Raw genomic sequence first — 27,640 nt, 5'->3', positions numbered from 1 at the left:
GTGTGAGCAGTGCATTTCTCGGATGAAAGTCAATTAATTTCTCTGTCCACATCAAGTGAAATCCTGTGGTCACGTTCAGGCTCTTGGCAGCCAGTGTGTGCGTTTGCATGTTTTGATGAAGTTAGTAACGCAAAAGCCCGGGATACCAACATCCTGGTTAGCAGTGTGGTACACTTTGTGTCCACATAGGGGTATAACCTCAGGTGATGGGAGATGTTGTTCTGAGAAGAATGTTGCCTCATGGAATGTGAAAGAGTTTTCCTGGCCGATGGAAGTGCAAAGGCTTGAGGCGATTTTCTACTCACCACAAAAAAACATATCTTGTCATCCAAAATGTGGGTTCCAGATTGGGAGTTCTTGGAAACAGGAGAGAAATGTCATCCCTATGCCACGTAGAGGAGGCAGAGGTGGGAATATGGAGCAGTAAAGACATGCTGAGATTCAAACATCTTTCTAGGACCCTAACACACAAGTGGCTGTTGACTGGAGGGGGAGGGTCTTAAAGGGAGTGCTTACGGACTCCGGCCAATCAGGAAAGACTTGGGTGTGATGTCACAGTGGGCTCACAGTCCTTGGACTTGTAGAGTCCTGAGGCAGCTCCTACCTGTCCTGTTGCTATGGCTGCCCAGCCAGCCAAGAGTAGAAAGGCAGGTGCCCCTGTATGGTGAGGAAGATTTCTCAGTGAAGTGTGGCATAGGGAAATGGGAGGGAGGCCGCACAGGATATCCATGAACTGAGCCCATGGGATTGGGGGAATCTATTCTTCACTGCTAGCCAAATCATCCATAGCCCACGATTTTGAATGTTCACAGGCCTGTGTGCCACCTGCGGTGGGTCTCCCTTTGCAGAACAGGGCGCCTTCGATCTCACTGTGATACACAAGCTGCCTGGTTTTCAGGGTCCCAACCGACCACGTGATCTTAGGGTGTAGTGCTAGTGGACTGGCAAGGGAAGAATGAGTTTACATGGTGGCCCAGGCACCTGTTGATCTGACAGAAATTCTTCTGTTCCCTGCAGGGTACACTAAACCATGGGCAAGGAATCTTGGAAGAAATTAACCTGATTCTCCAGTGTTTCCTAGTATTCAATAAGGATCGCTACTGCTGAAAGGTACTTTTGTTACATGAAGGTGCAGACATTCTCTGAGTCCAGAATGTTTGCTATTCAAGGAGCCATGAGTGTGTATGTGTGTGTGTGTGTGTGTGTGTGTATGTGTATTTGTGTGCTTCTGTGCATGTGTGTGTGTGTGTTTGTGGGAGCCTTTGCACAGAGGGTAGATAGTATAATATTTCTTTTGTCAGATTCTGGGAGATACTCTTTTTCAAAAAATGGCAGTCCTGATTGTTTCCTAGAAGGTAATAATTTTGGAGAGATCAAATTTTGTTGTCCTTAGATCACGCCGTATATATTCTGTAAGGAGGAACTATTCAGCATTCAGGGAATATGTGCAGTGTATTTCCAGGCATCACGATACATGGGTCAATGTGCATCACTGGGTCAAATGAAGGGATTTCAATTCTAATGATTACATCAGGCCCAGTCCCAGGTGGAATACACCTTGCTTGTTTCCTTGCATAAATGTGGCAGTATTTCATCAGTCCATGAACATGGCGGAAATTATATCACAACACATATTTTTCTTAGCGTGATCCTTTTTGAAGTGCTGATATTGTCCCCTCAGTAGCATAACACCTGGACTTTCAGCCATTGCGTGTAACATTCCCCATGCAATGAATATGGATAGATTTTGTTTTATTTTGTGTGTCTGTGTGTGCAACATTTCTAGTTTGCAAATGTAGTAATTTCTTTGCTCATTCAAGTAAGTTCTCCTAGGACAAACGATTTTACACGCATTGTGTATACCTACTGTTTAGGCATGCATAAGACCCCTTCAATCAAACTCTTTCTTTTCCACTGTGGAAATTGATAGCATGCACCAGGCTGTGCACCAGGGTGTGCTGGTGTTGAGTGACTAGTGATTTTGCTAAACGTTACCATTCAGTACATACGAGCAAAGAAATTCCTTCACTCGATAACTATTAGGATATCAACACTTTGTTTCTGTGTGTGTGTGTGTGTGTGTGTGTGTGTGTTTGATTGTGTGATTGTCATCTTTCTCTTTCAGTTTGCCTCACTGATTTGTATAAATTAGCTTACTTCCTGATGTCAGTTTGAGGAAAAGCCTTGAGTTACCCTGCCATTAGTCTTCAGTTCCATGAATGAAAGTTGTCGTGGTCTGTCACTGAGAACCTTTGCGGAAATGAATGTCCTTCCCAAGTGTTCCATGGTATTCCATAGTTTTGGTGTTCCTGAAAGCTACCATTCACTAGAGAAAGTGTACCAATTTCACTGACTAGGAAATACTTGCCATTCTTTGACTATCTCCTGTGTGAGCAGTGCATTTCTCGGATGAAAGTGAATTAATTTCTCTGTCCACATCAAGTGAAATCCTGTGGTCACGTTCAGGCTCTTGGCAGCCAGTGTGTGCGTTTGCATGTTTTGATGAAGTTAGTAACGCAAAAGCCCGGGATACCAACATCCTGGTTAGCAGTGTGGTACACTTTGTGTCCACATAGGGGAATAACCTCAGGTGATGGGAGATGTTGTTCTGAGAAGAAAGTTGCCTCATGGAATGTGAAAGGAGTTTTCCTGGCCCATGGAAGTGCAAAGGGCTTGAGGCGATTTTCTACTCACCACAAAAAAACACATCTTGTCATCCAAAATGTGGGTTCCAGATTGGGAGTTCTTGGAAACAGGAGAGAAATGTCATCCCTATGCCACGTAGAGGAGGCAGAGGTGGGAATATGGAGCAGTAAAGCCATGCTGAGATGCAAACATCTTTCCAGGACCCTAACACACAAGTGGCTGTTGACTGGACGGGGAGGGTCTTAAGGGGAGTGCTTACGGACTCCGGCCAATCAGGAAAGACTTGGGTGTGATGTCACAGTGGGCTCACAGCCCTTGGACTTGGAGAGTACTGAGGCAGCTGCTACCTGTCCTGTTGCTATGGCTGCCCAGCCAGCCAAGAGGAGAAAGGCAGGTGCCCCTGTATGGTGAGGAAGATTTCTCAGTGAAGTGTGGCATAGGGAAATGGGAGGGAGGCCGAACAGGATATCCATGAACTGAGCCCATGGGATTGGGGAATCTATTCTTCACTGCTAGCCAAATCATCCATATCCCACGATTTTGAATGTTCACAGGCCTGTGTGCCACCTGCGGTGGGTCTCCCTTTGCAGAACAGGGCGCCTTCGATCTCACTGTGATACACAAGCTGCCTGGTTTTCAGGGTCCCAACCGACCACGTGATCTTAGGGTGTAGTGCTAGCGGACTGGCAAGGGAAGAATGAGTTTACATGGTGGCCCAGGCACCTGTTGATCTGACAGAAATTCTTCCGTGCCCTGCAGGGTACACTAAACCATGGGCAAGGAATCTTGGAAGAAGTTAACCTGATTCTCCAGTGTTTCCTAGTATTCAATAAGGATCGCTACTGCTGAAAGGTACTTTTGTTACATTAAGGTGCTGACATTCTCTGAGTCCAGAATGTTTGCTATTCAAGATCCATGAGTGTGTATGTGTGTGTATGTGTGTGTGTGTGTGTGTGTATGTGTATTTGTGTGCTTCTGTGCATGTGTGTGTTTGTGTGTTTGTGGGAGCCTTTGCACAGAGGGTAGATAGTATAATATTTCTTTTGTCAGTTTCTGGGAGATACTCTTTTTCAAAAAATGGCAGTCCTGATTGTTTCCTAGAAGGTAATAATTTTGGAGAGATCAAACTTTGTTGTCCTTAGATGAAGCCGTATATATTCTGTAAGGAGGAACTATTCAGCATTCAGGGAATATGTGCAGTGTATTTCCAGGCATCACGATACATGGGTCAATGTGCATCACTGGGTGAAATGAAGGGATTTCAATTCTAGTGATTACTTCAGGCCCAGTCCCAGGTGGAATACACCTTGCTTGTTTCCTTGCATAAATGTGGCAGTATTTCGTCAGTCCATGAACATGGCGGAAATTATATCACCTCACATATTTTTCTTAGCGTGATCCTTTTTGAAGTGCTGATATTGTCCCCTCAGTAGCATAACTCCTGGACTTTCAGCCATTGCGTGTAACATTCCCCATGCAATGAATATGGATAGATTTTGTTTTATTTTGTGTGTCTGTGTGTGCAACATTTCTAGTTTGCAAATGTAGTAATTGCTTTGCTCATTCAAGTAAGTTCTCCTAGGACAAACGATTTTACACGCATTGTGTATACCTACTGTTTAGGCATGCATAAGACCCCTTCAATCAAACTCTTTCTTTTCCACTGTGGAAATTGATAGCATGCACCAGGCTGTGCACCAGGGTGTGCTGGTGTTGAGTGACTTCTGATTTTGCTAAACGTTACCATTCAGTACATACGAGCAAAGAAATTCCTTCACTCCATAACTATTAGGATATCAACACTTTGTCTCTGTGTGTGTGTTTGTTTGATTGTGTGATTGTCATCTTTCTCTTTCAGTTTGCCTCACTGATTTGTATAAATTAGCTTACTTCCTGATGTCAGTTTGAGGAAAAGCCTTGAGTTACCCTGCCATTAGTCTTCAGTTCCATGAATGAAAGGTGTCGTGGTCTGTCACTGAGAAACTAGGCAGAAATGAATGTCCTTCCCAAGTGTTCCATGGTATTCCATAGTTTTGGTGTTCCTGAAAGCTGCCGTTCACTAGAGAAAGTGTACCAATTTCACTGACTAGGAAATACTTGCCATTCTTTGACTATCTCCTGTGTGAGCAGTGCATTTCTCGGATGAAAGTGAATTAATTTCTCTGTCCACATCAAGTGAAATCCTGTGGTCACGTTCAGGCTCTTGGCAGCCAGTGTGTGCGTTTGCATGTTTTGATGAAGTTAGTAACGCAAAAGCCCGGGATACCAACATCCTGGTTAGCAGTGTGGTACACTTTGTGTCCACATAGGGGAATAACCTCAGGTGATGGGAGATGTTGTTCTGAGAAGAAAGTTGCCTCATGGAATGTGAAAGGAGTTTTCCTGGCCGATGCAAGTGCAAAGGGCTTGAGGCGATTTTCTACTCACCACAAAAAAACACATCTTGTCATCCAAAATGTGGGTTCCAGATTGGAAGTTCTTGGAAACAGGAGAGAAATGTCATCCCTATGCCACGTAGAGGAGGCAGAGGTGGGAATGTGGAGCAGTAAAGCCATGCTGAGATGCAAACATCTTTCCAGGACCCTAACACACAAGTGGCTGCTGACTGGAGGGGGAGGGTCTTAAGGGGAGTGCTTACGGACTCCGGCCAATCAGGAAAGACTTGAGTGTGATGTCACAGTGGGCTCACAACCCTTGGACTTGGAGAGTCCTGAGGCAGCTCCTACCTGTCCTGTTGCTATGGCTGCCCAGCCAGCCAAGAGGAGAAAGGCAGGTGCCCCTGTATGGTGAGGAAGATTTCTCAGTGAAGTGTGGCATAGGGAAATGGGAGGGAGGCCGAACAGGATATCCATGAACTGAGCCCATGGGATGGGGGAATCTATTCTTCACTGCTAGCCAAATCATCCATATCCCACGATTTTGAATGTTCACAGGCCTGTGTGCCACCTGCGGTGGGTCTCCCTTTGCAGAACAGGGCGCCTTCGATCTCACTGTGATACACAAGCTGCCTGGTTTTCAGGGTCCCAACCGACCACGTGATCTTAGGGTGTAGTGCTAGCGGACTGGCAAGGGAAGAATGAGTTTACATGGTGGCCCAGGCACCTGTTGATCTGACAGAAATTCTTCTGTGCCCTGCAGGGTACACTAAACCATGGGCAAGGAATCTTGGAAGAAGTTAACCTGATTCTCCAGTGTTTCCTAGTATTCAATAAGGATCGCTAGTGCTGAAAGGTACTTTTGTTACATTAAGGTGCTGACATTCTCTGAGTCCAGAATGTTTGCTATTCAAGGATCCATGAGTGTGTATGTGTGTGTATGTGTGTGTGTGTGTGTGTATGTGTATTTGTGTGCTTCTGTGCATGTGTGTGTTTGTGTGTTTGTGGGAGCCTTTGCACAGAGGGTAGATAGTATAATATTTCTTTGGTCAGTTTCTGGGAGATACTCTTTTTCAAAAAATGGCAGTCCTGATTGTTTCCTAGAAGGTAATAATTTTGGAGACATCAAACTTTGTTGTCCTTAGATCAAGCCGTATATATTCTGTAAGGAGGAACTATTCAGCATTCAGGGAATATGTGCAGTGTATGTCCAGGCATCATGATACATGGGTCAATGTGCATCACTGGGTGAAATGAAGGGATTTCAATTCAAGTTGAATTGAAATCAGGCCCAGTCCCTGGTGGAATACACCTTGCTTGTTTCCTTGCATAAATGTGGCAGTATTTCATCCATCCATGAACATGGCGGAAATTGTATCACCTCACATATTTTTCTTAGCGTGATCCTTTTTGAAGTGCTGATATTGTCCCCTCAGTAGCATAACACCTGGACTTTCAGCCATTGAGTGTAAGATTCCCCATGCAATGGATATGGATAGATTTTGTTTTATTTTGTGTGTCTGTGTGTGCAACATTTCTAGTTTGCAAATGTAGGAATTTCTTTGCTCATTCAAGTAAGTTCTCCTAGGACAAACGATTTTACACGCATTGTGTATACCTACTGTTTAGGCATGCATAAGACCCCTTCAATCAAACTCTTTCTTTTAAACTGTGGAAATTGGTAGCATGCGCCACGCTGTGCACCAGGGTGTGCTGGTGTTGAGTGACTTGTGATTTTGCTAAACGTTACCATTCAGTACATACGAGCAAAGAAATTCCTTCACTCGATAACTATTAGGATATCAACACTTTGTCTCTCTGTGTGTGTGTGTGTGTGTTTGATTGTGTGATTGTCATCTTTCTCTTTCAGTTTGCCTCACTGATTTGTATAAATTAGCTTACTTCCTGATGTCAGTTTGAGGAAAAGCCTTGAGTTACCCTGCCATTAGTCTTCAGTTCCATGAATGAAAGGTGTCGTGGTCTGTCACTGAGAACCTTTGCAGAAATGAATGTCCTTCCCAAGTGTTCCATGGTATTCCATAGTTTTGGTGTTCCTGAAAGCTGCCATTCACTAGAGAAAGTGTACCAATTTCACTGACTAGGAAATACTTGCCATTCTTTGACTATCTCCTGTGTGAGCAGTGCATTTCTCGGATGAAAGTGAATTAATTTCTCTGTCCACATCAAGTGAAATCCTGTGGTCACGTTCAGGCTCTTGGCAGCCAGTGTGTGCGTTTGCATGTTTTGATGAAGTTAGTAACGCAAAAGCCCGGGATACCAACATCTTGGTTAGCAGTGTGGTACACTTTGTGTCCACATAGGGGAATAACCTCAGGTGATGGGAGATGTTGTTCTGAGAAGAAAGTTGCCTCATGGAATGTGAAAGGAGTTTTCCTGGCCGATGGAAGTGCAAAGGGCTTGAGGCGATTTTCTACTCACCACAACAAAACACATCTTGTCATCCAAATTGTGGGTTCCAGATTGGGAGTTCTTGGAAACAGGAGAGAAATGTCATCCCTATGCCACGTAGAGGAGGCGGAGGTGGGAATATGGAGCAGTAAAGCCATGCTGAGATGCAAACATCTTTCCAGGACCCTAACACACAAGTGGCTGTTGACTGGAGGAGAGGGTCTTAAGGGGAGTGCTTACGGACTCCGACCAATCAGGAAAGACTTGGGTGTGATGTCACAGTGGGCTCACAGCCCTTGGACTTGGAGAGTCCTGAGGCAGCTGCTACCTGTCCTGTTGCTATGGCTGCCCAGCCAGCCAAGAGGAGAAAGGCAGGTGCCCCTGTATGGTGAGGAAGATTTCTCAGTGAAGTGTGGCATAGGGAAATGGGAGGGAGGCCGAACAGGATATCCATGAACTGAGCCCATGGGATTGGGGAATCTATTCTTCACTGCTAGCCAAATCATCCATATCCCACGATTTTGAATGTTCACAGGCCTGTGTGCCACCTGCGGTGGGTCTCCCTTTGCAGAACAGGGCGCCTTCGATCTCACTGTGATACACAAGCTGCCTGGTTTTCAGGGTCCCAACCGACCACGTGATCTTAGGGTGTAGTGCTAGCGGACTGGCAAGGGAAGAATGAGTTTACATGGTGGCCCAGGCACCTGTTGATCTGACAGAAATTCTTCTGTTCCCTGCAGGGTACACTAAACCATGACAAGGAATCTTGGAAGAAGTTAACCTGATTCTCCAGTGTTTCCTAGTATTCAATAAGGATCGCTACTGCTGAAAGGTACTTTTGTTACATGAAGGTACAGAAATTTTCTGAGTCCAGAATGTTTGCTATTCAAGGAGCCATGAGTGTGTATGTGTGTGTGTGTGTGTGTGTATGTGTATTTGTGTGCTTCTGTGCATGTGTGTGTGTGTGTGTGTTTGTGGGAGCCTTTGCACAGAGGGTAGATAGTATAATATTTCTTTTGTCAGTTTCTGGGAGATACTCTTTTTCAAAAAATGGCAGTCCTGATTGTTTCCTAGAAGGTAATAATTTTGGAGAGATCAAACTTTGTTGTCCTTAGATGAAGCCGTATATATTCTGTAAGGAGGAACTATTCAGCATTCAGGGAATATGTGCAGTGTATTTCCAGGCATCACGATACATGGGTCAATGTGCATCACTGGGTGAAATGAAGGGATTTCAATTCTAATGATTACATCAGGCCCAGTCCCAGGTGGAATACACCTTGCTTGTTTCCTTGCATAAATGTGGCAGTATTTCATCAGTCCATGAACATGGCGGAAATTATATCACAACACATATTTTTCTTAGCGTGATCCTTTTTGAAGTGCTGATATTGTCCCCTCAGTAGCATAACACCTGGACTTTCAGCCATTGCGTGTAACATTCCCCATGCAATGAATATGGATAGATTTTGTTTTATTTTGTGTGTCTGTGTGTGCAACATTTCTAGTTTGCAAATGTAGTAATTTCTTTGCTCATTCAAGTAAGTTCTCCTAGGACAAACGATTTTACACGCATTGTGTATACCTACTGTTTAGGCATGCATAAGACCCCTTCAATCAAACTCTTTCTTTTCCACTGTGGAAATTGATAGCATGCACCAGGCTGTGCACCAGGGTGTGCTGGTGTTGAGTGACTTGTGATTTTGCTAAACGTTACCATTCAGTACATACGAGCAAAGTAATTCCTTCACTCGATAACTGTTAGGATATCAACACTTTGTTTCTGTGTGTGTGTGTGTGTGTGTGTGTGTGTTTGATTGTGTGATTGTCATCTTTCTCTTTCAGTTTGCCTCAGTGATTTGTATAAATTAGGTTACTTCCTGATGTCAGTTTGAGGAAAAGCCTTGAGTTACCCTGCCATTAGTCTTCAGTTCCATGAATGAAAGGTGTCGTGGTCTGTCACTAAGAACCTTTGCAGAAATGAATGTCCTTCCCAAGTGTTCCATGGTATTCCATAGTTTTGGTGTTCCTGAAAGGTGCCATTCACTAGAGAAAGTGTACCAATTTCACTGACTTGGAAATACTTGCCATTCTTTGACTATCTCCTGTGTGAGCAGTGCATTTCTCGGATGAAAGTGAATTAATTTCTCTGTCCACATCAAGTGAAATCCTGTGGTCACGTTCAGGCTCTTGGCAGCCAGTGTGTGCGTTTGCATGTTTTGATGAAGTTAGTAACGCAAAAGCCCGGGATACCAACATCCTGGTTAGCAGTGTGGTACACTTTGTGTCCACATAGGGGAATAACCTCAGGTGATGGGAGATGTTGTTCTGAGAAGAAAGTTGCCTCATGGAATATGAAAGGAGTTTTCCTGGCCCATGGAAGTGCAAATGGCTTGAGGCGATTTTCTACTCACCACAAAAAAACACATCTTGTCATCCAAAATGTGGTTTCCAGATTGGGAGTTCTTGGAAACAGGAGAGAAATGTCATCCCTATGCCACGTAGAGGAGGCAGAGGTGGGAATATGGAGCAGTAAAGCCATGCTGAGATGCAAACATCTTTCCAGGACCCTAACACACAAGTGGCTGTTGACTGGAGGGGGAGGGTCTTAAGGGGAGTGCTTACAGACTCCGGCCAATCAGGAAAGACTTGGGTGTGATGTCACAGTGGGCTCACAGCCCTTGGACTTGGAGAGTCCTGAGGCAGCTGCTACCTGTCCTGTTGCTATGGCTGCCCAGCCAGCCAAGAGGAGAAAGGCAGGTGCCCCTGTATGGTGAGGAAGATTTCTCAGTGAAGTGTGGCATAGGGAAATGGGAGGGAGGCCGAACAGGATATCCATGAACTGAGCCCATGGGATTGGGGAATCTATTCTTCACTGCTAGCCAAATCATCCATATCCCACGATTTTGAATGTTCACAGGCCTGTGTGCCACCTGCGGTGGGTCTCCCTTTGCAGAACAGGGTGCCTTCGATCTCACTGTGATACACAAGCTGCCTGGTTTTCAGGGTCCCAACCGACCACGTGATCTTAGGGTGTAGTGCTAGCGGACTGTCAAGGGAAGAATGAGTTTACATCGTGGCCCAGGCACCTGTTCATCTTACAGAAATTCTTCCGTGCCCTGCAGGGTACACTAAACCATGCGCAAGGAATCTTGGAAGAAGTTAACCTGATTCTCCAGTGTTTCCTAGTATTCAATAAGGATCGCTACTGCTGAAAAGTTCTTTTGTTACATTAAGGTGCTGACATTCTCTGAGTCCAGAATGTTTGCTATTCAAGGATCCATGAGTTTGTATTTGTGTGTATGTGTGTGTGTGTGTGTGTGTGTGTGTATTTGTGTGCTTCTGTGCATGTGTGTGTTTGTGTGTTTGTGGGAGCCTTTGCACAGAGGGTAGATAGTATAATATTTCTTTGGTCAGTTTCTGGGAGATACTCTTTTTCAAAAAATGGCAGTCCTGATTGTTTCCTAGAAGGTAATAATTTTGGAGAGATCAAACTTTGTTGTCCTTAGATCAAGCCGTATATATTCTGTAAGGAGGAACTATTCAGCATTCAGGGAATATGTGCAGTGTATGTCCAGGCATCATGATACATGGGTCAATGTGCATCACTGGTTGAAATGAAGGGATTTCAATTCTAGTGATTACTTCAGGCCCAGTTCCAGGTGGAATGCACCTTGCTTGTTTCCTTGCATAAATGTGGCAGTATTTCATCCGTCCATGAACATGGCGGAAATTATATCACCTCACATATTTTTCTTAGCGTGATCCTTTTTGAAGTGCTGATATTGTCCCCTCAGTAGCATAACACCTGGACTTTCAGCCATTGCGTGTAACATTCCCCATGCAATGAATATGGATAGATTTTGTTTTATTTTGTGTGTCTGTGTGTGCAACATTTCTAGTTTGCAAATGTAGTAATTTCTTTGCTCATTCAAGTAAGTTCTCCTAGGTCAAACGATTTTACACGCATTGTGTATACCTACTGTTTAGGCATGCATAAGACCCCTTCAATCAAACTCTTTCTTTTCCACTGTGGAAATTGATAGCATGCACCAGGCTGTGCACCAGGGTGTGCTGGTGTTGAGTGACTTGTGATTTTGCTAAACGTTACCATTCAGTACATACGAGCAAAGAAATTCCTTCACTCGATAACTATTAGGATATCAACACTTTGTCTCTTGTGTGTGTGTGTGTGTGTGTGTGTTTGATTGTGTGATTGTCATCTTTCTCTTTCAGTTTGCCTCAGTGATTTGTATAAATTAGCTTACTTCCTGATGCCAGTTTGAGGAAAAGCCTTGAGTTACCCTGCCATTAGTCTTCAGTTCCATGAATGAAAGGTGTCGTGGTCTGTCACTGAGAACCTTTGCAGAAATGAATGTCCTTCCCAAGTGTTCCATGGTATTCCATAGTTTTGGTGTTCCTGAAAGCTGCCATTCACTAGAGAAAGTGTACCAATTTCACTGACTAGGAAATACTTGCCATTCTTTGACTATCTCCTGTGTGAGCAGTGCATTTCTCGGATGAAAGTCAATTAATTTCTCTGTCCACATCAAGTGAAATCCTGTGGTCGCGTTCAGGCTCTTGGCAGCCAGTGTGTGCGTTTGCATGTTTTGATGAAGTTAGTAACGCAAAAGCCCGGGATACCAACATCCTGGTTAGCAGTGTGGTACACTTTGTGTCCACATAGGGGAATAACCTCAGGTGATGGGAGATGTTGTTCTGAGAAGAAAGTTGCCTCATGGAATGTGAAAGGAGTTTTCCTGGCCGATGGAAGTGCAAAGGCTTGAGGCGATTTTCTACTCACCACAAAAAAACATATCTTGTCATCCAAAATGTGGGTTCCAGATTGGGAGTTCTTGGAAACAGGAGAGAAATGTCATCCCTATGCCACGTAGAGGAGGCAGAGGTGGGAATATGGAGCAGTAAAGACATGCTGAGATTCAAACATCTTTCTAGGACCCTAACACACAAGTGGCTGTTGACTGGAGGGGGAGGGTCTTAAGGGGAGTGCTTACGGACTCCGGCCAATCAGGAAAGACTTGGGTGTGATGTCACAGTGGGCTCACAGCCCTTGGACGTGGAGAGTCCTGAGGCAGCTCCTACCTGTCCTGTTGCTATGGCTGCCCAGCCAGCCAAGAGTAGAAAGGCAGGTGCCCCTGTATGGTGAGGAAGATTTCTCAGTGAAGTGTGGCATAGGGAAATGGGAGGGAGGCCGAACAGGATATCCATGAACTGAGCCCATGGGATTGGGGGAATCTATTCTTCACTGCTAGCCAAATCATCCATATCCCACGATTTTAAATGTTCACAGGCCTGTGTGCCACCTGCGGTGGGTCTCCCTTTGCAGAACAGGGCGCCTTCGATCTCACTGTAATACACAAGCTGCCTGGTTTTCAGGGTCCCAACCGACCACGTGATCTTAGGGTGTAGTGCTAGTGGACTGGCAAGGGAAGAATGAGTTTACATGGTGACCCAGGCACCTGTTGATCTGACAGAATTTCTTCTGTTCCCTGCAGGGTACACTAAACCATGGGCAAGGAATCTTGGAAGAAATTAACCTGATTCTCCAGTGTTTCCTAGTATTCAATAAGGATCGCTACTGCTGAAAGGTACTTTTGTTACATGAAGGTGCAGACATTCTCTGAGTCCAGAATGTTTGCTATTCAAGGAGCCATGAGTGTGTATGTGTGTGTGTGTGTGTGTGTGTGTGTATGTGTATTTGTGTGCTTCTGTGCATGTGTGTGTGTGTGTGTGTTTGTGGGAGCCTTTGCACAGAGGGTAGATAGTATAATATTTCTTTTGTCAGTTTCTGGGAGATACTCTTTTTCAAAAAATGGCAGTCCTGATTGTTTCCTAGAAGGTAATAATTTTGGAGAGATCAAATTTTGTTGTCCTTAGATCAAGCCGTATATATTCTGTAAGGAGGAACTATTCAGCATTCAGGGAATATGTGCAGTGTATTTCCAGGCATCACGATACATGGGTCAATGTGCATCACTGGGTGAAATGAAGGGATTTCAATTCTAATGATTACTTCAGGCCCAGTCCCAGGTGGAATACACCTTGCTTGTTTCCTTGCATAAATGTGGCAGTATTTCATCAGTCCATGAACATGGCGGAAATTATATCACAACACATATTTTTCTTAGCGTGATCCTTTTTGAAGTGCTGATATTGTCCCCTCAGTAGCATAACACCTGGACTTTCAGCCATTGCGTGTAACATTCCCCATGCAATGAATATGGATAGATTTTGTTTTATTTTGTGTGTCTGTGTGTGCAACATTTCTAGTTTGCAAATGTAGTAATTTCTTTGCTCATTCAAGTAAGTTCTCCTAGGACAAACGATTTTACACGCATTGTGTATACCTACTGTTTAGGCATGCATAAGACCCCTTCAATCAAACTCTTTCTTTTCCACTGTGGAAATTGATAGCATGCACCAGGCTGTGCACCAGGGTGTGCTGGTGTTGAGTGACTTGTGATTTTGCTAAACGTTACCATTCAGTACATACGAGCAAAGAAATTCCTTCACTCGATAACTGTTAGGATATCAACACTTTGTTTCTGTGTGTGTGTGTGTGTGTGTGTGTGTGTTTGATTGTGTGATTGTCATCTTTCTCTTTCAGTTTGCCTCAGTGATTTGTATAAATTAGGTTACTTCCTGATGTCAGTTTGAGGAAAAGCCTTGAGTTACCCTGCCATTAGTCTTCAGTTCCATGAATGAAAGGTGTCGTGGTCTGTCACTGAGAACCTTTGCAGAAATGAATGTCCTTCCCAAGTGTTCCATGGTATTCCATAGTTTTGGTGTTCCTGAAAGCTACCATTCACTAGAGAAAGTGTACCAATTTCACTGACTAGGAAATACTTGCCATTCTTTGACTATCTCCTGTGTGAGCAGTGCATTTCTCGGATGAAAGTCAATTAATTTCTCTGTCCACATCAAGTGAAATCCTGTGGTCACGTTCAGGCTCTTGGCAGCCAGTGTGTGCATTTGCATGTTTTGATGAAGTTAGTAACGCAAAAGCCCGGGATACCAACATCCTGGTTAGCAGTGTGGTACACTTTGTGTCCACATAGGGGAATAACCTCAGGTGATGGGAGATGTTGTTCTGAGAAGAAAGTTGCCTCATGGAATGTGAAAGGAGTTTTCCTGGCCGATGGAAGTGCAAAGGGCTTCAGGCGATTTTCTACTCACCACAACAAAACACATCTTGTCATCCAAAATGTGGGTTCCAGATTGGGAGTTCTTGGAAACAGGGGAGAAATGTCATCCCTATGCCACGTAGAGGAGGCGGAGGTGGGAATCTGGAGCAGTAAAGCCATGCTGAGATGCAAACATCTTTCCAGGACCCTAACACACAAGTGGCTGTTGACTGGAGGGGAGGGTCTTAAGGGGAGTGCTTACGGACTCCGGCCAATCAGGAAAGACTTGGGTGTGATGTCACAGTGGGCTCACAGCCCTTGGACTTGGAGAGTCCTGAGGCAGCTGCTACCTGTCCTGTTGCTATGGCTGCCCAGCCAGCCAAGAGGAGATAGGCAGGTGCCCCTGTATGGTTAGAAAGATTTCTCAGTGAAGTGTGGCATAGGGAAATGGGAGGAAGGCCGAACAGGATATCCATGAACTGGGCCCATGGGATTGGGGAATCTATTCTTCACTGCTAGCCAAATCATCCATATCCCCCGATTTTGAATGTTCACAGGCCTGTGTGCCACCTGCGGTGGGTCTCCCTTTGCAGAACAGGGCGCCTTCGATCTCACTGTGATACACAAGCTGCCTGGTTTTCAGGGTCCCAACCGACCACGTGATCTTAGGGTGTAGTGCTAGCGGACTGGCACGGGAAGAGTGAGTTTACATGGTGACCCAGGCACCTGTTGATCTGACAGAAATTCTTCTGTTCCCTGCAGGGTACACTAAACCATGGGCAAGGAATCTTGGAAGAAGTTAACCTGATTCTCCAGTGTTTCCTAGTATTCAATAAGGATCGCTACTGCTGAAAGGTACTTTTCTTACATGAAGGTACAGAAATTTTCTGAGTCCAGAATGTTTGCTATTCAAGGATCCATGAGTGTGTATGTGTGTGTATGTGTGTGTGTGTGTGTGTGTGTGTGTATTTGTGTGCTTCTGTGCATGTGTGTGTTTGTGTGTTTGTGGGAGCCTTTGCACAGAGGGTAGATAGTATAATATTTCTTTGGTCAGTTTCTGGGAGATACTCTTTTTCAAAAAATGGCAGTCCTGGTTGTTTCCTAGAAGGTAGTAATTTTGGAGAGATCAAACTTTGTTGTCCTTAGATCAAGCCGTATATATTCTGTAAGGAGGAACTATTCAGCATTCAGGGAATATGTGCAGTGTATGTCCAGGCATCATGATACATGGGTCAATGTGCATCAGTGGGTGAAGTGAAGGGATTTCAATTCTAGTGATTACATAAGGCCCAGTCCCAGGTGGAATGCACCTTGCTTGTTTCCTTGTATAAATGTGGCAGTATTTCATCCGTCCATGAACATGGCGGAAATTATATCACCTCACATATTTTTCTTAGCGTGATCCTTTTTGAAGTGCTGATATTGTCCCCTCAGTAGCATAACACCTGGACTTTCAGCCATTGCGTGTAACATTCCCCATGCAATGAATATGGATAGATTTTGTTTTATTTTGTGTGTCTGTGTGTGCAACATTTCTAGTTTGCAAATGTAGTAATTGCTTTGCTCATTCAAGTAAGTTCTCCTAGGACAAACGATTTTACACGCATTGTGTACACCTACTGTTTAGGCATGCATAAGACCCCTTCAATCAAACTCTTTCTTTTCCACTGTGGAAATTGATAGCATGCACCAGGCTGTGCACCAGGGTGTGCTGGTGTTGAGTGACTTGTGATTTTGCTAAACGTTACCATTCAGTACATACGAGCAAAGAAATTCCTTCACTCGATAACTATTAGGATATCAACACTTTGTTTCTCTCTGTGTGTTTGTTTGATTCTGTGATTGTCATCTTTCTCTTTCAGTTTGCCTCACTGATTTGTGTAAATTAGCTTACTTCCTGATGTCAGTTTGAGGAAAAGCCTTGAGTTACCCTGCCATTAGTCTTCAGTTCCATGAATGAAAGGTGTCGTGGTCTGTCACTGAGAACCTTTGCAGAAATGAATGTCCTTCCCAAGTGTTCCATGGTATTCCATAGTTTTGGTGTTCCTGAAGGCTACCATTCACTAGAGAAAGTGTACCAATTTCACTGACTAGGAAATACTTGCCATTCTTTGACTATCTCCTGTGTGAGCAGTGCATTTCTCGGATGAAAGTGAGTTAATTTCTCTGTCCACATCAAGTGAAATCCTGTGGTCACGTTCAGGCTCTTGGCAGCCAGTGTGTGCGTTTGCATGTTTTGATGAAGTTAGTAACGCAAAAGCCCGGGATACCAACATCCTGGTTAGCAGTGTGGTATACTTTGTGTCCACATAGGGGAATAACCTCAGGTGATGGGAGATGTTGTTCTGAGAAGAAAGTTGCCTCATGGAATATGAAAGGAGTTTTCCTGGCCCATGGAAGTGCAAAGGGCTTGAGGCGATTTTCTACTCACCACAAAAAAACACATCTTGTCATCCAAAATGTGGTTTCCAGATTGGGAGTTCTTGGAAACAGGAGAGAAATGTCATCCCTATGCCACGTAGAGGAGGCAGAGGTGGGAATATGGAGCAGTAAAGCCATGCTGAGATGCAAACATCTTTCCAGGACCCTAACACACAAGTGGCTGTTGACTGGAGGGGGAGGGTCTTAAGGGGAGTGCTTACAGACTCCGGCCAATCAGGAAAGACTTGGGTGTGATGTCACAGTGGGCTCACAGCCCTTGGACTTGGAGAGTCCTGAGGCAGCTGCTACCTGTCCTGTTGCTATGGCTGCCCAGCCAGCCAAGAGGAGAAAGGCAGGTGCCCCTGTATGGTGAGGAAGATTTCTCAGTGAAGTGTGGCATAGGGAAATGGGAGGGAGGCCGAACAGGATATCCATGAACTGAGCCCATGGGATTGGGGAATCTATTCTTCACTGCTAGCCAAATCATCCATATCCCACGATTTTGAATGTTCACAGGCCTGTGTGCCACCTGCGGTGGGTCTCCCTTTGCAGAACAGGGTGCCTTCGATCTCACTGTGATACACAAGCTGCCTGGTTTTCAGGGTCCCAACCGACCACGTGATCTTAGGGTGTAGTGCTAGCGGACTGTCAAGGGAAGAATGAGTTTACATGGTGGCCCAGGCACCTGTTCATCTTACAGAAATTCTTCCGTGCCCTGCAGGGTACACTAAACCATGGGCAAGGAATCTTGGAAGAAGTTAACCTGATTCTCCAGTGTTTCCTAGTATTCAATAAGGATCGCTACTGCTGAAAAGTTCTTTTGTTACATTAAGGTGCTGACATTCTCTGAGTCCAGAATGTTTGCTATTCAAGGATCCATGAGTTTGTATTTGTGTGTATGTGTGTGTGTGTGTGTGTGTGTGTGTGTATTTGTGTGCTTCTGTGCATGTGTGTGTTTGTGTGTTTGTGGGAGCCTTTGCACAGAGGGTAGATAGTATAATATTTCTTTGGTCAGTTTCTGGGAGATACTCTTTTTCAAAAAATGGCAGTCCTGATTGTTTCCTAGAAGGTAATAATTTTGGAGAGATCAAACTTTGTTGTCCTTAGATCAAGCCGTATATATTCTGTAAGGAGGAACTATTCAGCATTCAGGGAATATGTGCAGTGTATGTCCAGGCATCATGATACATGGGTCAATGTGCATCACTGGTTGAAATGAAGGGATTTCAATTCTAGTGATTACTTCAGGCCCAGTCCCAGGTGGAATGCACCTTGCTTGTTTCCTTGCATAAATGTGGCAGTATTTCATCCGTCCATGAACATGGCGGAAATTATATCACCTCACATATTTTTCTTAGCGTGATCCTTTTTGAAGTGCTGATATTGTCCCCTCAGTAGCATAACACCTGGACTTTCAGCCATTGCGTGTAACATTCCCCATGCAATGAATATGGATAGATTTTGTTTTATTTTGTGTGTCTGTGTGTGCAACATTTCTAGTTTGCAAATGTAGTAATTTCTTTGCTCATTCAAGTAAGTTCTCCTAGGTCAAACGATTTTACACGCATTGTGTATACCTACTGTTTAGGCATGCATAAGACCCCTTCAATCAAACTCTTTCTTTTCCACTGTGGAAATTGATAGCATGCACCAGGCTGTGCACCAGGGTGTGCTGGTGTTGAGTGACTTGTGATTTTGCTAAACGTTACCATTCAGTACATACGAGCAAAGAAATTCCTTCACTCGATAACTATTAGGATATCAACACTTTGTCTCTTGTGTGTGTGTGTGTGTGTGTGTGTTTGATTGTGTGATTGTCATCTTTCTCTTTCAGTTTGCCTCAGTGATTTGTATAAATTAGCTTACTTCCTGATGCCAGTTTGAGGAAAAGCCTTGAGTTACCCTGCCATTAGTCTTCAGTTCCATGAATGAAAGGTGTCGTGGTCTGTCACTGAGAACCTTTGCAGAAATGAATGTCCTTCCCAAGTGTTCCATGGTATTCCATAGTTTTGGTGTTCCTGAATGCTCCCATTCACTAGAGAAAGTGTACCAATTTCACTGACTAGGAAATACTTGCCATTCTTTGACTATCTCCTGTGTGAGCAGTGCATTTCTCGGATGAAAGTCAATTAATTTCTCTGTCCACATCAAGTGAAATCCTGTGGTCGCGTTCAGGCTCTTGGCAGCCAGTGTGTGCGTTTGCATGTTTTGATGAAGTTAGTAACGCAAAAGCCCGGGATACCAACATCCTGGTTAGCAGTGTGGTACACTTTGTGTCCACATAGGGGAATAACCTCAGGTGATGGGAGATGTTGTTCTGAGAAGAAAGTTGCCTCATGGAATGTGAAAGGAGTTTTCCTGGCCGATGGAAGTGCAAAGGCTTGAGGCGATTTTCTACTCACCACAAAAAAACATATCTTGTCATCCAAAATGTGGGTTCCAGATTGGGAGTTCTTGGAAACAGGAGAGAAATGTCATCCCTATGCCACGTAGAGGAGGCAGAGGTGGGAATATGGAGCAGTAAAGACATGCTGAGATTCAAACATCTTTCTAGGACCCTAACACACAAGTGGCTGTTGACTGGAGGGGGAGGGTCTTAAGGGGAGTGCTTACGGACTCCGGCCAATCAGGAAAGACTTGGGTGTGATGTCACAGTGGGCTCACAGCCCTTGGACTTGGAGAGTCCTGAGGCAGCTCCTACCTGTCCTGTTGCTATGGCTGCCCAGCCAGCCAAGAGGAGAAAGGCAGGTGCCCCTGTATGGTGAGGAAGATTTCTCAGTGAAGTGTGGCATAGGGAAATGGGAGGGAGGCCGAACAGGATATCCATGAACTGAGCCCATGGGATTGGGGGAATCTATTCTTCACTGCTAGCCAAATCATCCATATCCCACGATTTTAAATGTTCACAGGCCTGTGTGCCACCTGCGGTGGGTCTCCCTTTGCAGAACAGGGCGCCTTCGATCTCACTGTGATACACAAGCTGCCTGGTTTTCAGGGTCCCAACCGACCACGTGATCTTAGGGTGTAGTGCTAGTGGACTGGCAAGGGAAGAATGAGTTTACATGGTGACCCAGGCACCTGTTGATCTGACAGAATTTCTTCTGTTCCCTGCAGGGTACACTAAACCATGGGCAAGGAATCTTGGAAGAAATTAACCTGATTCTCCAGTGTTTCCTAGTATTCAATAAGGATCGCTACTGCTGAAAGGTACTTTTGTTACATGAAGGTGCAGACATTCTCTGAGTCCAGAATGTTTGCTATTCAAGGCGCCATGAGTGTGTATGTGTGTGTGTGTTTGTGTGTGTGTGTGTGTATGTGTATTTGTGTGCTTCTGTGCGTGTGTGTGTGTGTGTGTGTTTGTGGGAGCCTTTGCACAGAGGGTAGATAGTATAATATTTCTTTTGTCAGTTTCTGGGAGATACTCTTTTTCAAAAAATGGCAGTCCTGATTGTTTCCTAGAAGGTAATAATTTTGGAGAGATCAAATTTTGTTGTCCTTAGATCAAGCCGTATATATTCTGTAAGGAGGAACTATTCAGCATTCAGGGAATATGTGCAGTGTATTTCCAGGCATCACGATACATGGGTCAATGTGCATCACTGGGTGAAATGAAGGGATTTCAATTCTAATGATTACTTCAGGCCCAGTCCCAGGTGGAATACACCTTGCTTGTTTCCTTGCATAAATGTGGGAGTATTTCATCAGTCCATGAACATGGCGGAAATTATATCACAACACATATTTTTCTTAGCGTGATCCTTTTTGAAGTGCTGATATTGTCCCCTCAGTAGCATAACACCTGGACTTTCAGCCATTGCGTGTAACATTCCCCATGCAATGAATATGGATAGATTTTGTTTTATTTTGTGTGTCTGTGTGTGCAACATTTCTAGTTTGCAAATGTAGTGATTTCTTTGCTCATTCAAGTAAGTTCTCCTAGGACAAACGATTTTACACGCATTGTGTATACCTACTGTTTAGGCATGCATAAGACCCCTTCAATCAAACTCTTTCTTTTCCACTGTGGAAATTGATAGCATGCACCAGGCTGTGCACCAGGGTGTGCTGGTGTTGAGTGACTTGTGATTTTGCTAAACGTTACCATTCAGTACATACGAGCAAAGAAATTCCTTCACTCGATAACTGTTAGGATATCAACACTTTGTTTCTGTGTGTGTGTGTGTGTGTGTGTGTGTGTTTGATTGTGTGATTGTCATCTTTCTCTTTCAGTTTGCCTCAGTGATTTGTATAAATTAGGTTACTTCCTGATGTCAGTTTGAGGAAAAGCCTTGAGTTACCCTGCCATTAGTCTTCAGTTCCATGAATGAAAGGTGTCGTGGTCTGTCACTGAGAACCTTTGCAGAAATGAATGTCCTTCCCAAGTGTTCCATGGTATTCCATAGTTTTGGTGTTCCTGAAAGCTGCCATTCACTAGAGAAAGGGTACCAATTTCACTGACTAGGAAATACTTGCCATTCTTTGACTATCTCCTGTGTGAGCAGTGCATTTCTCGGATGAAAGTCAATTAATTTCTCTGTCCACATCAAGTGAAATCCTGTGGTCACGTTCAGGCTCTTGGCAGCCAGTGTGTGCGTTTGCATGTTTTGATGAAGTTAGTAACGCAAAAGCCCGGGATACCAACATCCTGGTTAGCAGTGTGGTACACTTTGTGTCCACATAGGGGAATAACCTCAGGTGATGGGAGATGTTGTTCTGAGAAGAAAGTTGCCTCATGGAATGTGAAAGGAGTTTTCCTGGCCGATGGAAGTGCAAAGGGCTTGAGGCGATTTTCTACTCACCACAAAAAAACACATCTTGTCATCCAAAATGTGGGTTCCAGATTGGGAGTTCTTGGAAACAGGGGAGAAATGTCATCCCTATGCCACGTAGAGGAGGCGGAGGTGGGAATATGGAGCAGTAAAGCCATGCTGAGATGCAAACATCTTTCCAGGACCCTAACACACAAGTGGCTGTTGACTGGAGGGGAGGGTCTTAAGGGGAGTGCTTACGGACTCTGGCCAATCAGGAAAGACTTGGGTGTGATGTCACAGTGGGCTCACAGCCCTTGGACTTGGAGAGTCCTGAGGCAGCTGCTACCTGTCCTGTTGCTATGGCTGCCCAGCCAGCCAAGAGGAGAAAGGCAGGTGCCCCTGTATGGTGAGGAAGATTTCTCAGTGAAGTGTGGCATAGGGAAATGGGAGGGAGGCCGAACAGGATATCCATGAACTGAGCCCATGGGATTGGGGAATCTATTCTTCACTGCTAGCCAAATCATCCATATCCCACGATTTTGAATGTTCACAGGCCTGTGTGCCACCTGCGGTGGGTCTCCCTATGCAGAACAGGGTGCCTTCGATCTCACTGTGATACACAAGCTGCCTGGTTTTCAGGGTCCCAACCGACCACGTGATCTTAGGGTGTAGTGCTAGCGGACTGTCAAGGGAAGAATGAGTTTACATGGTGGCCCAGGCACCTGTTCATCTTACAGAAATTCTTCCGTGCCCTGCAGGGTACACTAAACCATGGGCAAGGAATCTTGGAAGAAGTTAACCTGATTCTCCAGTGTTTCCTAGTATTCAATAAGGATCGCTACTGCTGAAAAGTACTTTTGTTACATGAAGGTGCTGACATTCTCTGAGTCCAGAATGTTTGCTATTCAAGGATCCATGAGTGTGTATGTGTGTGTATGTGTGTGTGTGTGTGTGTGTGTGTGTGTATTTGTGTGCTTCTGTGCATGTGTGTGTTTGTGTGTTTGTGGGAGCCTTTGCACAGAGGGTAGATAGTATAATATTTCTTTTGTCAGTTTCTGGGAGATACTCTTTTTCAAAAAATGGCAGTCCTGATTGTTTCCTAGAAGGTAATAATTTTGGAGAGATCAAATTTTGTTGTCCTTAGATCACGCCGTATATATTCTGTAAGGAGGAACTATTCAGCATTCAGGGAATATGTGCAGTGTATTTCCAGGCATCACGATACATGGGTCAATGTGCATCACTGGGTGAAATGAAGGGATTTCAATTCTAATGATTACTTCAGGCCCAGTCCCAGGTGGAATACACCTTGCTTGTTTCCTTGCATAAATGTGGCAGTATTTCATCAGTCCATGAACATGGCGGAAATTATATCACAACACATATTTTTCTTAGCGTGATCCTTTTTGAAGTGCTGATATTGTCCCCTCAGTAGCATAACACCTGGACTTTCAGCCATTGCGTGTAACATTCCCCATGCAATGAATATGGATAGATTTTGTTTTATTTTGTGTGTCTGTGTGTGCAACATTTCTAGTTTGCAAATGTAGTAATTTCTTTGCTCATTCAAGTAAGTTCTCCTAGGACAAACGATTTTACACGCATTGTGTATACCTACTGTTTAGGCATGCATAAGACCCCTTCAATCAAACTCTTTCTTTTCCACTGTGGAAATTGATAGCATGCACCAGGCTGTGCACCAGGGTGTGCTGGTGTTGAGTGACTTGTGATTTTGCTAAACGTTACCATTCCGTACATACGAGCAAAGAAATTCCTTCACTCGATAACTGTTAGGATATCAACACTTTGTTTCTGTGTGTGTGTGTGTGTGTGTGTGTGTTTGATTGTGTGATTGTCATCTTTCTCTTTCAGTTTGCCTCAGTGATTTGTATAAATTAGGTTACTTCCTGATGTCAGTTTGAGGAAAAGCCTTGAGTTACCCTGCCATTAGTCTTCAGTTCCATGAATGAAAGGTGTCGTGGTCTGTCACTGAGAACCTTTGCAGAAATGAATGTCCTTCCCAAGTGTTCCATGGTATTCCATAGTTTTGGTGTTCCTGAAAGCTGCCATTCACTAGAGAAAGTGTACCAATTTCACTGACTAGGAAATACTTGCCATTCTTTGACTGTCTCCTGTGTGAGCAGTGCATTTCTCGGATGAAAGTGAATTAATTTCTCTGTCCACATCAAGTGAAATCCTGTGGTCACGTTCAGGCTCTTGGCAGCAAGTGTGTGCGTTTGCATGTTTTGATGAAGTTAGTAACGCAAAAGCCCGGGATACCAACATCCTGGTTAGCAGTGTGGTACACTTTGTGTCCACATAGGGGAATAACCTCAGGTGATGGGAGATGTTGTTCTGAGAAGAAAGTTGCCTCATGGAATGTGAAAGGAGTTTTCCTGGCTGATGGAAGTGCAAAGGGCTTCAGGCGATTTTCTACTCACCACAACAAAACACATCTTGTCATCCAAAATGTGGGTTCCAGATTGGGAGTTCTTGGAAACAGGAGAGAAATGTCATCCCTATGCCACGTAGAGGAGGCGGAGGTGGGAATATGGAGCAGTAAAGCCATGCTGAGATGCAAACATCTTTCCAGGACCCTAACACACAAGTGGCTGTTGACTGGAGGGGAGGGTCTTAAGGGGAGTGCTTACGGACTCCGGCCAATCAGGAAAGACTTGGGTGTGATGTCACAGTGGGCTCACAGCCCTTGGACTTGGAGAGTCCTGAGGCAGCTGCTACCTGTCCTGTTGCTATGGCTGCCCAGCCAGCCAAGAGGAGAAAGGCAGGTGCCCCTGTATGGTGAGGAAGATTTCTCAGTGAAGTGTGGCATAGGGAAATGGGAGGGAGGCCGCACAGGATATCCATGAACTGAGCCCATGGGATTGGGGAATCTATTCTTCACTGCTAGCCAAATCATCCATATCCCACGATTTTGAATGTTCACAGGCCTGTGTGCCACCTGCGGTGGGTCTCCCTTTGCAGAACAGGGCGCCTTCGATCTCACTGTGATACACAAGCTGCCTGGTTTTCAGGGTCCCAACCGACCACGTGATCTTAGGGTGTAGTGCTAGCGGACTGGCAAGGGAAGAATGAGTTTACATGGTGGCCCAGGCACCTGTTGATCTGACAGAAATTCTTCCGTGCCCTGCAGGGTACACTAAACCATGGGCAAGGAATCTTGGAAGAAGTTAACGTGATTCTCCAGTGTTTCCTAGTATTCAATAAGGATCGCTACTGCTGAAAGGTACTTTTGTTACATTAAGGTGCTGACATTCTCTGAGTCCAGAATGTTTGCTATTCAAGGAGCCATGAGTGTGTATGTGTGTGTATGTGTGTGTGTGTGTGTGTATGTGTATTTGTGTGCTTCTGTGCATGTGTGTGTTTGTATGTTTGTGGGAGCCTTTGCACAGAGGGTAGATAGTATAATATTTCTTTTGTCAGTTTCTGGGAGATACTCTTTTTCAAAAAATGGCAGTCCTGATTGTTTCCTAGAAGGTAATAATTTTGGAGAGATCAAACTTTGTTGTCCTTAGATGAAGCCGTATATATTCTGTAAGGAGGAACTATTCAGCATTCAGGGAATATGTGCAGTGTATTTCCAGGCATCACGATACATGGGTCAATGTGCATCACTGGGTGAAATGAAGGGATTTCAATTCTAGTGATTACTTCAGGCCCAGTCCCAGGTGGAATACACCTTGCTTGTTTCCTTGCATAAATGTGGCAGTATTTCATCAGTCCATGAACATGGCGGAAATTATATCACCTCACATATTTTTCTTAGCGTGATCCTTTTTGAAGTGCTGATATTGTCCCCTCAGTAGCATAACTCCTGGACTTTCAGCCATTGCGTGTAACATTCCCCATGCAATGAATATGGATAGATTTTGTTTTATTTTGTGTGTCTGTGTGTGCAACATTTCTCGTTTGCAAATGTAGCAATTGCTTTGCTCATTCAAGTAAGTTCTCCTAGGACAAACGATTTTACACGCATTGTGTATACCTACTGTTTAGGCATGCATAAGACCCCTTCAATCAAACTCTTTCTTTTAAACTGTGGAAATTGATAGCATGCACCACGCTGTGCACCAGGGTGTGCTGGTGTTGAGTGACTTGTGATTTTGCTAAACGTTACCATTCAGTACATACGAGCAAAGAAATTCCTTCACTCCATAACTATTAGGATATCAACACTTTGTCTGTGTGTGTGTGTTTGTTTGATTGTGTGATTGTCATCTTTCTCTTTCAGTTTGCCTCACTGATTTGTATAAATTAGCTTACTTCCTGATGTCAGTTTGAGGAAAAGCCTTGAGTTACCCTGCCATTAGTCTTCAGTTCCATGAATGAAAGGTGTCGTGGTCTGTCACTGAGAACCTTTGCGGAAATGAATGTCCTTCCCAAGTGTTCCATGGTATTCCATAGTTTTGGTGTTCCTGAAAGCTCCCATTCACTAGAGAAAGTGTACCAATTTCACTGACTAGGAAATACTTGCCATTCTTTGACTATCTCCTGTCTGAGCAGTGCATTTCTCGGATGAAAGTCAATTAATTTCTCTGTCCACATCAAGTGAAATCCTGTGGTCACGTTCAGGCTCTTGGCAGCCAGTGTGTGCGTTTGCATGTTTTGATGAAGTTAGTAACGCAAAAGCCCGGGATACCAACATCCTGGTTAGCAGTGTGGTACACTTTGTGTCCACATAGGGGAATAACCTCAGGTGATGGGAGATGTTGTTCTGAGAAGAAAGTTGCCTCATGGAATGTGAAAGGAGTTTTCCTGGCCGATGGAAGTGCAAAGGCTTGAGGCGATTTTCTACTCACCACAAAAAAACATATCTTGTCATCCAAAATGTGGGTTCCAGATTGGGAGTTCTTGGAAACAGGAGAGAAATGTCATCCCTATGCCACGTAGAGGAGGCAGAGGTGGGAATATGGAGCAGTAAAGACATGCTGAGATTCAAACATCTTTCTAGGACCCTAACACACAAGTGGCTGTTGACTGGAGGGGGAGGGTCTTAAGGGGAGTGCTTACGGACTCCGGCCAATCAGGAAAGACTTGGGTGTGATGTCACAGTGGGCTCACAGCCCTTGGACTTGGAGAGTCCTGAGGCAGCTCCTACCTGTCCTGTTGCTATGGCTGCCCAGCCAGCCAAGAGTAGAAAGGCAGGTGCCCCTGTATGGTGAGGAAGATTTCTCAGTGAAGTGTGGCATAGGGAAATGGGAGGGAGGCCGCACAGGATATCCATGAACTGAGCCCATGGGATTGGGGGAATCTATTCTTCACTGCTAGCCAAATCATCCATATCCCACGATTTTGAATGTTCACAGGCCTGTGTGCCACCTGCGGTGGGTCTCCCTTTGCAGAACAGGGCGCCTTCGATCTCACTGTGATACACAAGCTGCCTGGTTTTCAGGGTCCCAACCGACCACGTGATCTTAGGGTGTAGTGCTAGTGGACTGGCAAGGGAAGAATGAGTTTACATGGTGGCCCAGGCACCTGTTGATCTGACAGAAATTCTTCTGTTCCCTGCAGGGTACACTAAACCATGGGCAAGGAATCTTGGAAGAAATTAACCTGATTCTCCAGTGTTTCCTAGTATTCAATAAAGATCGCTACTGCTGAAAGGTACTTTTGTTACATGAAGGTGCAGACATTCTCTGAGTCCAGAATGTTTGCTATTCAAGGAGCCATGAGTGTGTATGTGCGTGTGTGTGTGTGTGTGTATGTGTATTTGTGTGCTTCTGTGCATGTGTGTGTGTGTGTGTGTTTGTGGGAGCCTTTGCACAGAGGGTAGATAGTATAATATTTCTTTTGTCAGTTTCTGGGAGATACTCTTTTTCAAAAAATGGCAGTCCTGATTGTTTCCTAGAAGGTAATAATTTTGGAGAGATCAAAC

At 44.6% G+C, this 27,640-nt stretch overlaps 1 long non-coding RNA gene across 1 annotated transcript; it reads left to right on the top strand.

Moving 5' to 3' along the window:
* Nucleotides 1-863: 863 nt before the first annotated feature.
* Nucleotides 864-27,357, top strand: LOC141418129 (uncharacterized). Its single transcript, XR_012442782.1, has 4 exons — nucleotides 864-1,110; nucleotides 12,947-13,039; nucleotides 20,111-20,203; nucleotides 27,277-27,357. It is a non-coding gene; the product is annotated as an uncharacterized lncRNA (long non-coding RNA).
* Nucleotides 27,358-27,640: the final 283 nt, after the last annotated feature.

The sequence above is a fragment of the Castor canadensis genome, chromosome 16, assembly GCF_047511655.1.
Source record: "Castor canadensis chromosome 16, mCasCan1.hap1v2, whole genome shotgun sequence".
Classification (NCBI taxonomy): domain Eukaryota; kingdom Metazoa; phylum Chordata; class Mammalia; order Rodentia; family Castoridae; genus Castor; species Castor canadensis.
Note: the sequence above shows the minus strand (reverse complement) of the source record. Positions and strands in the feature narration are given on the sequence as shown.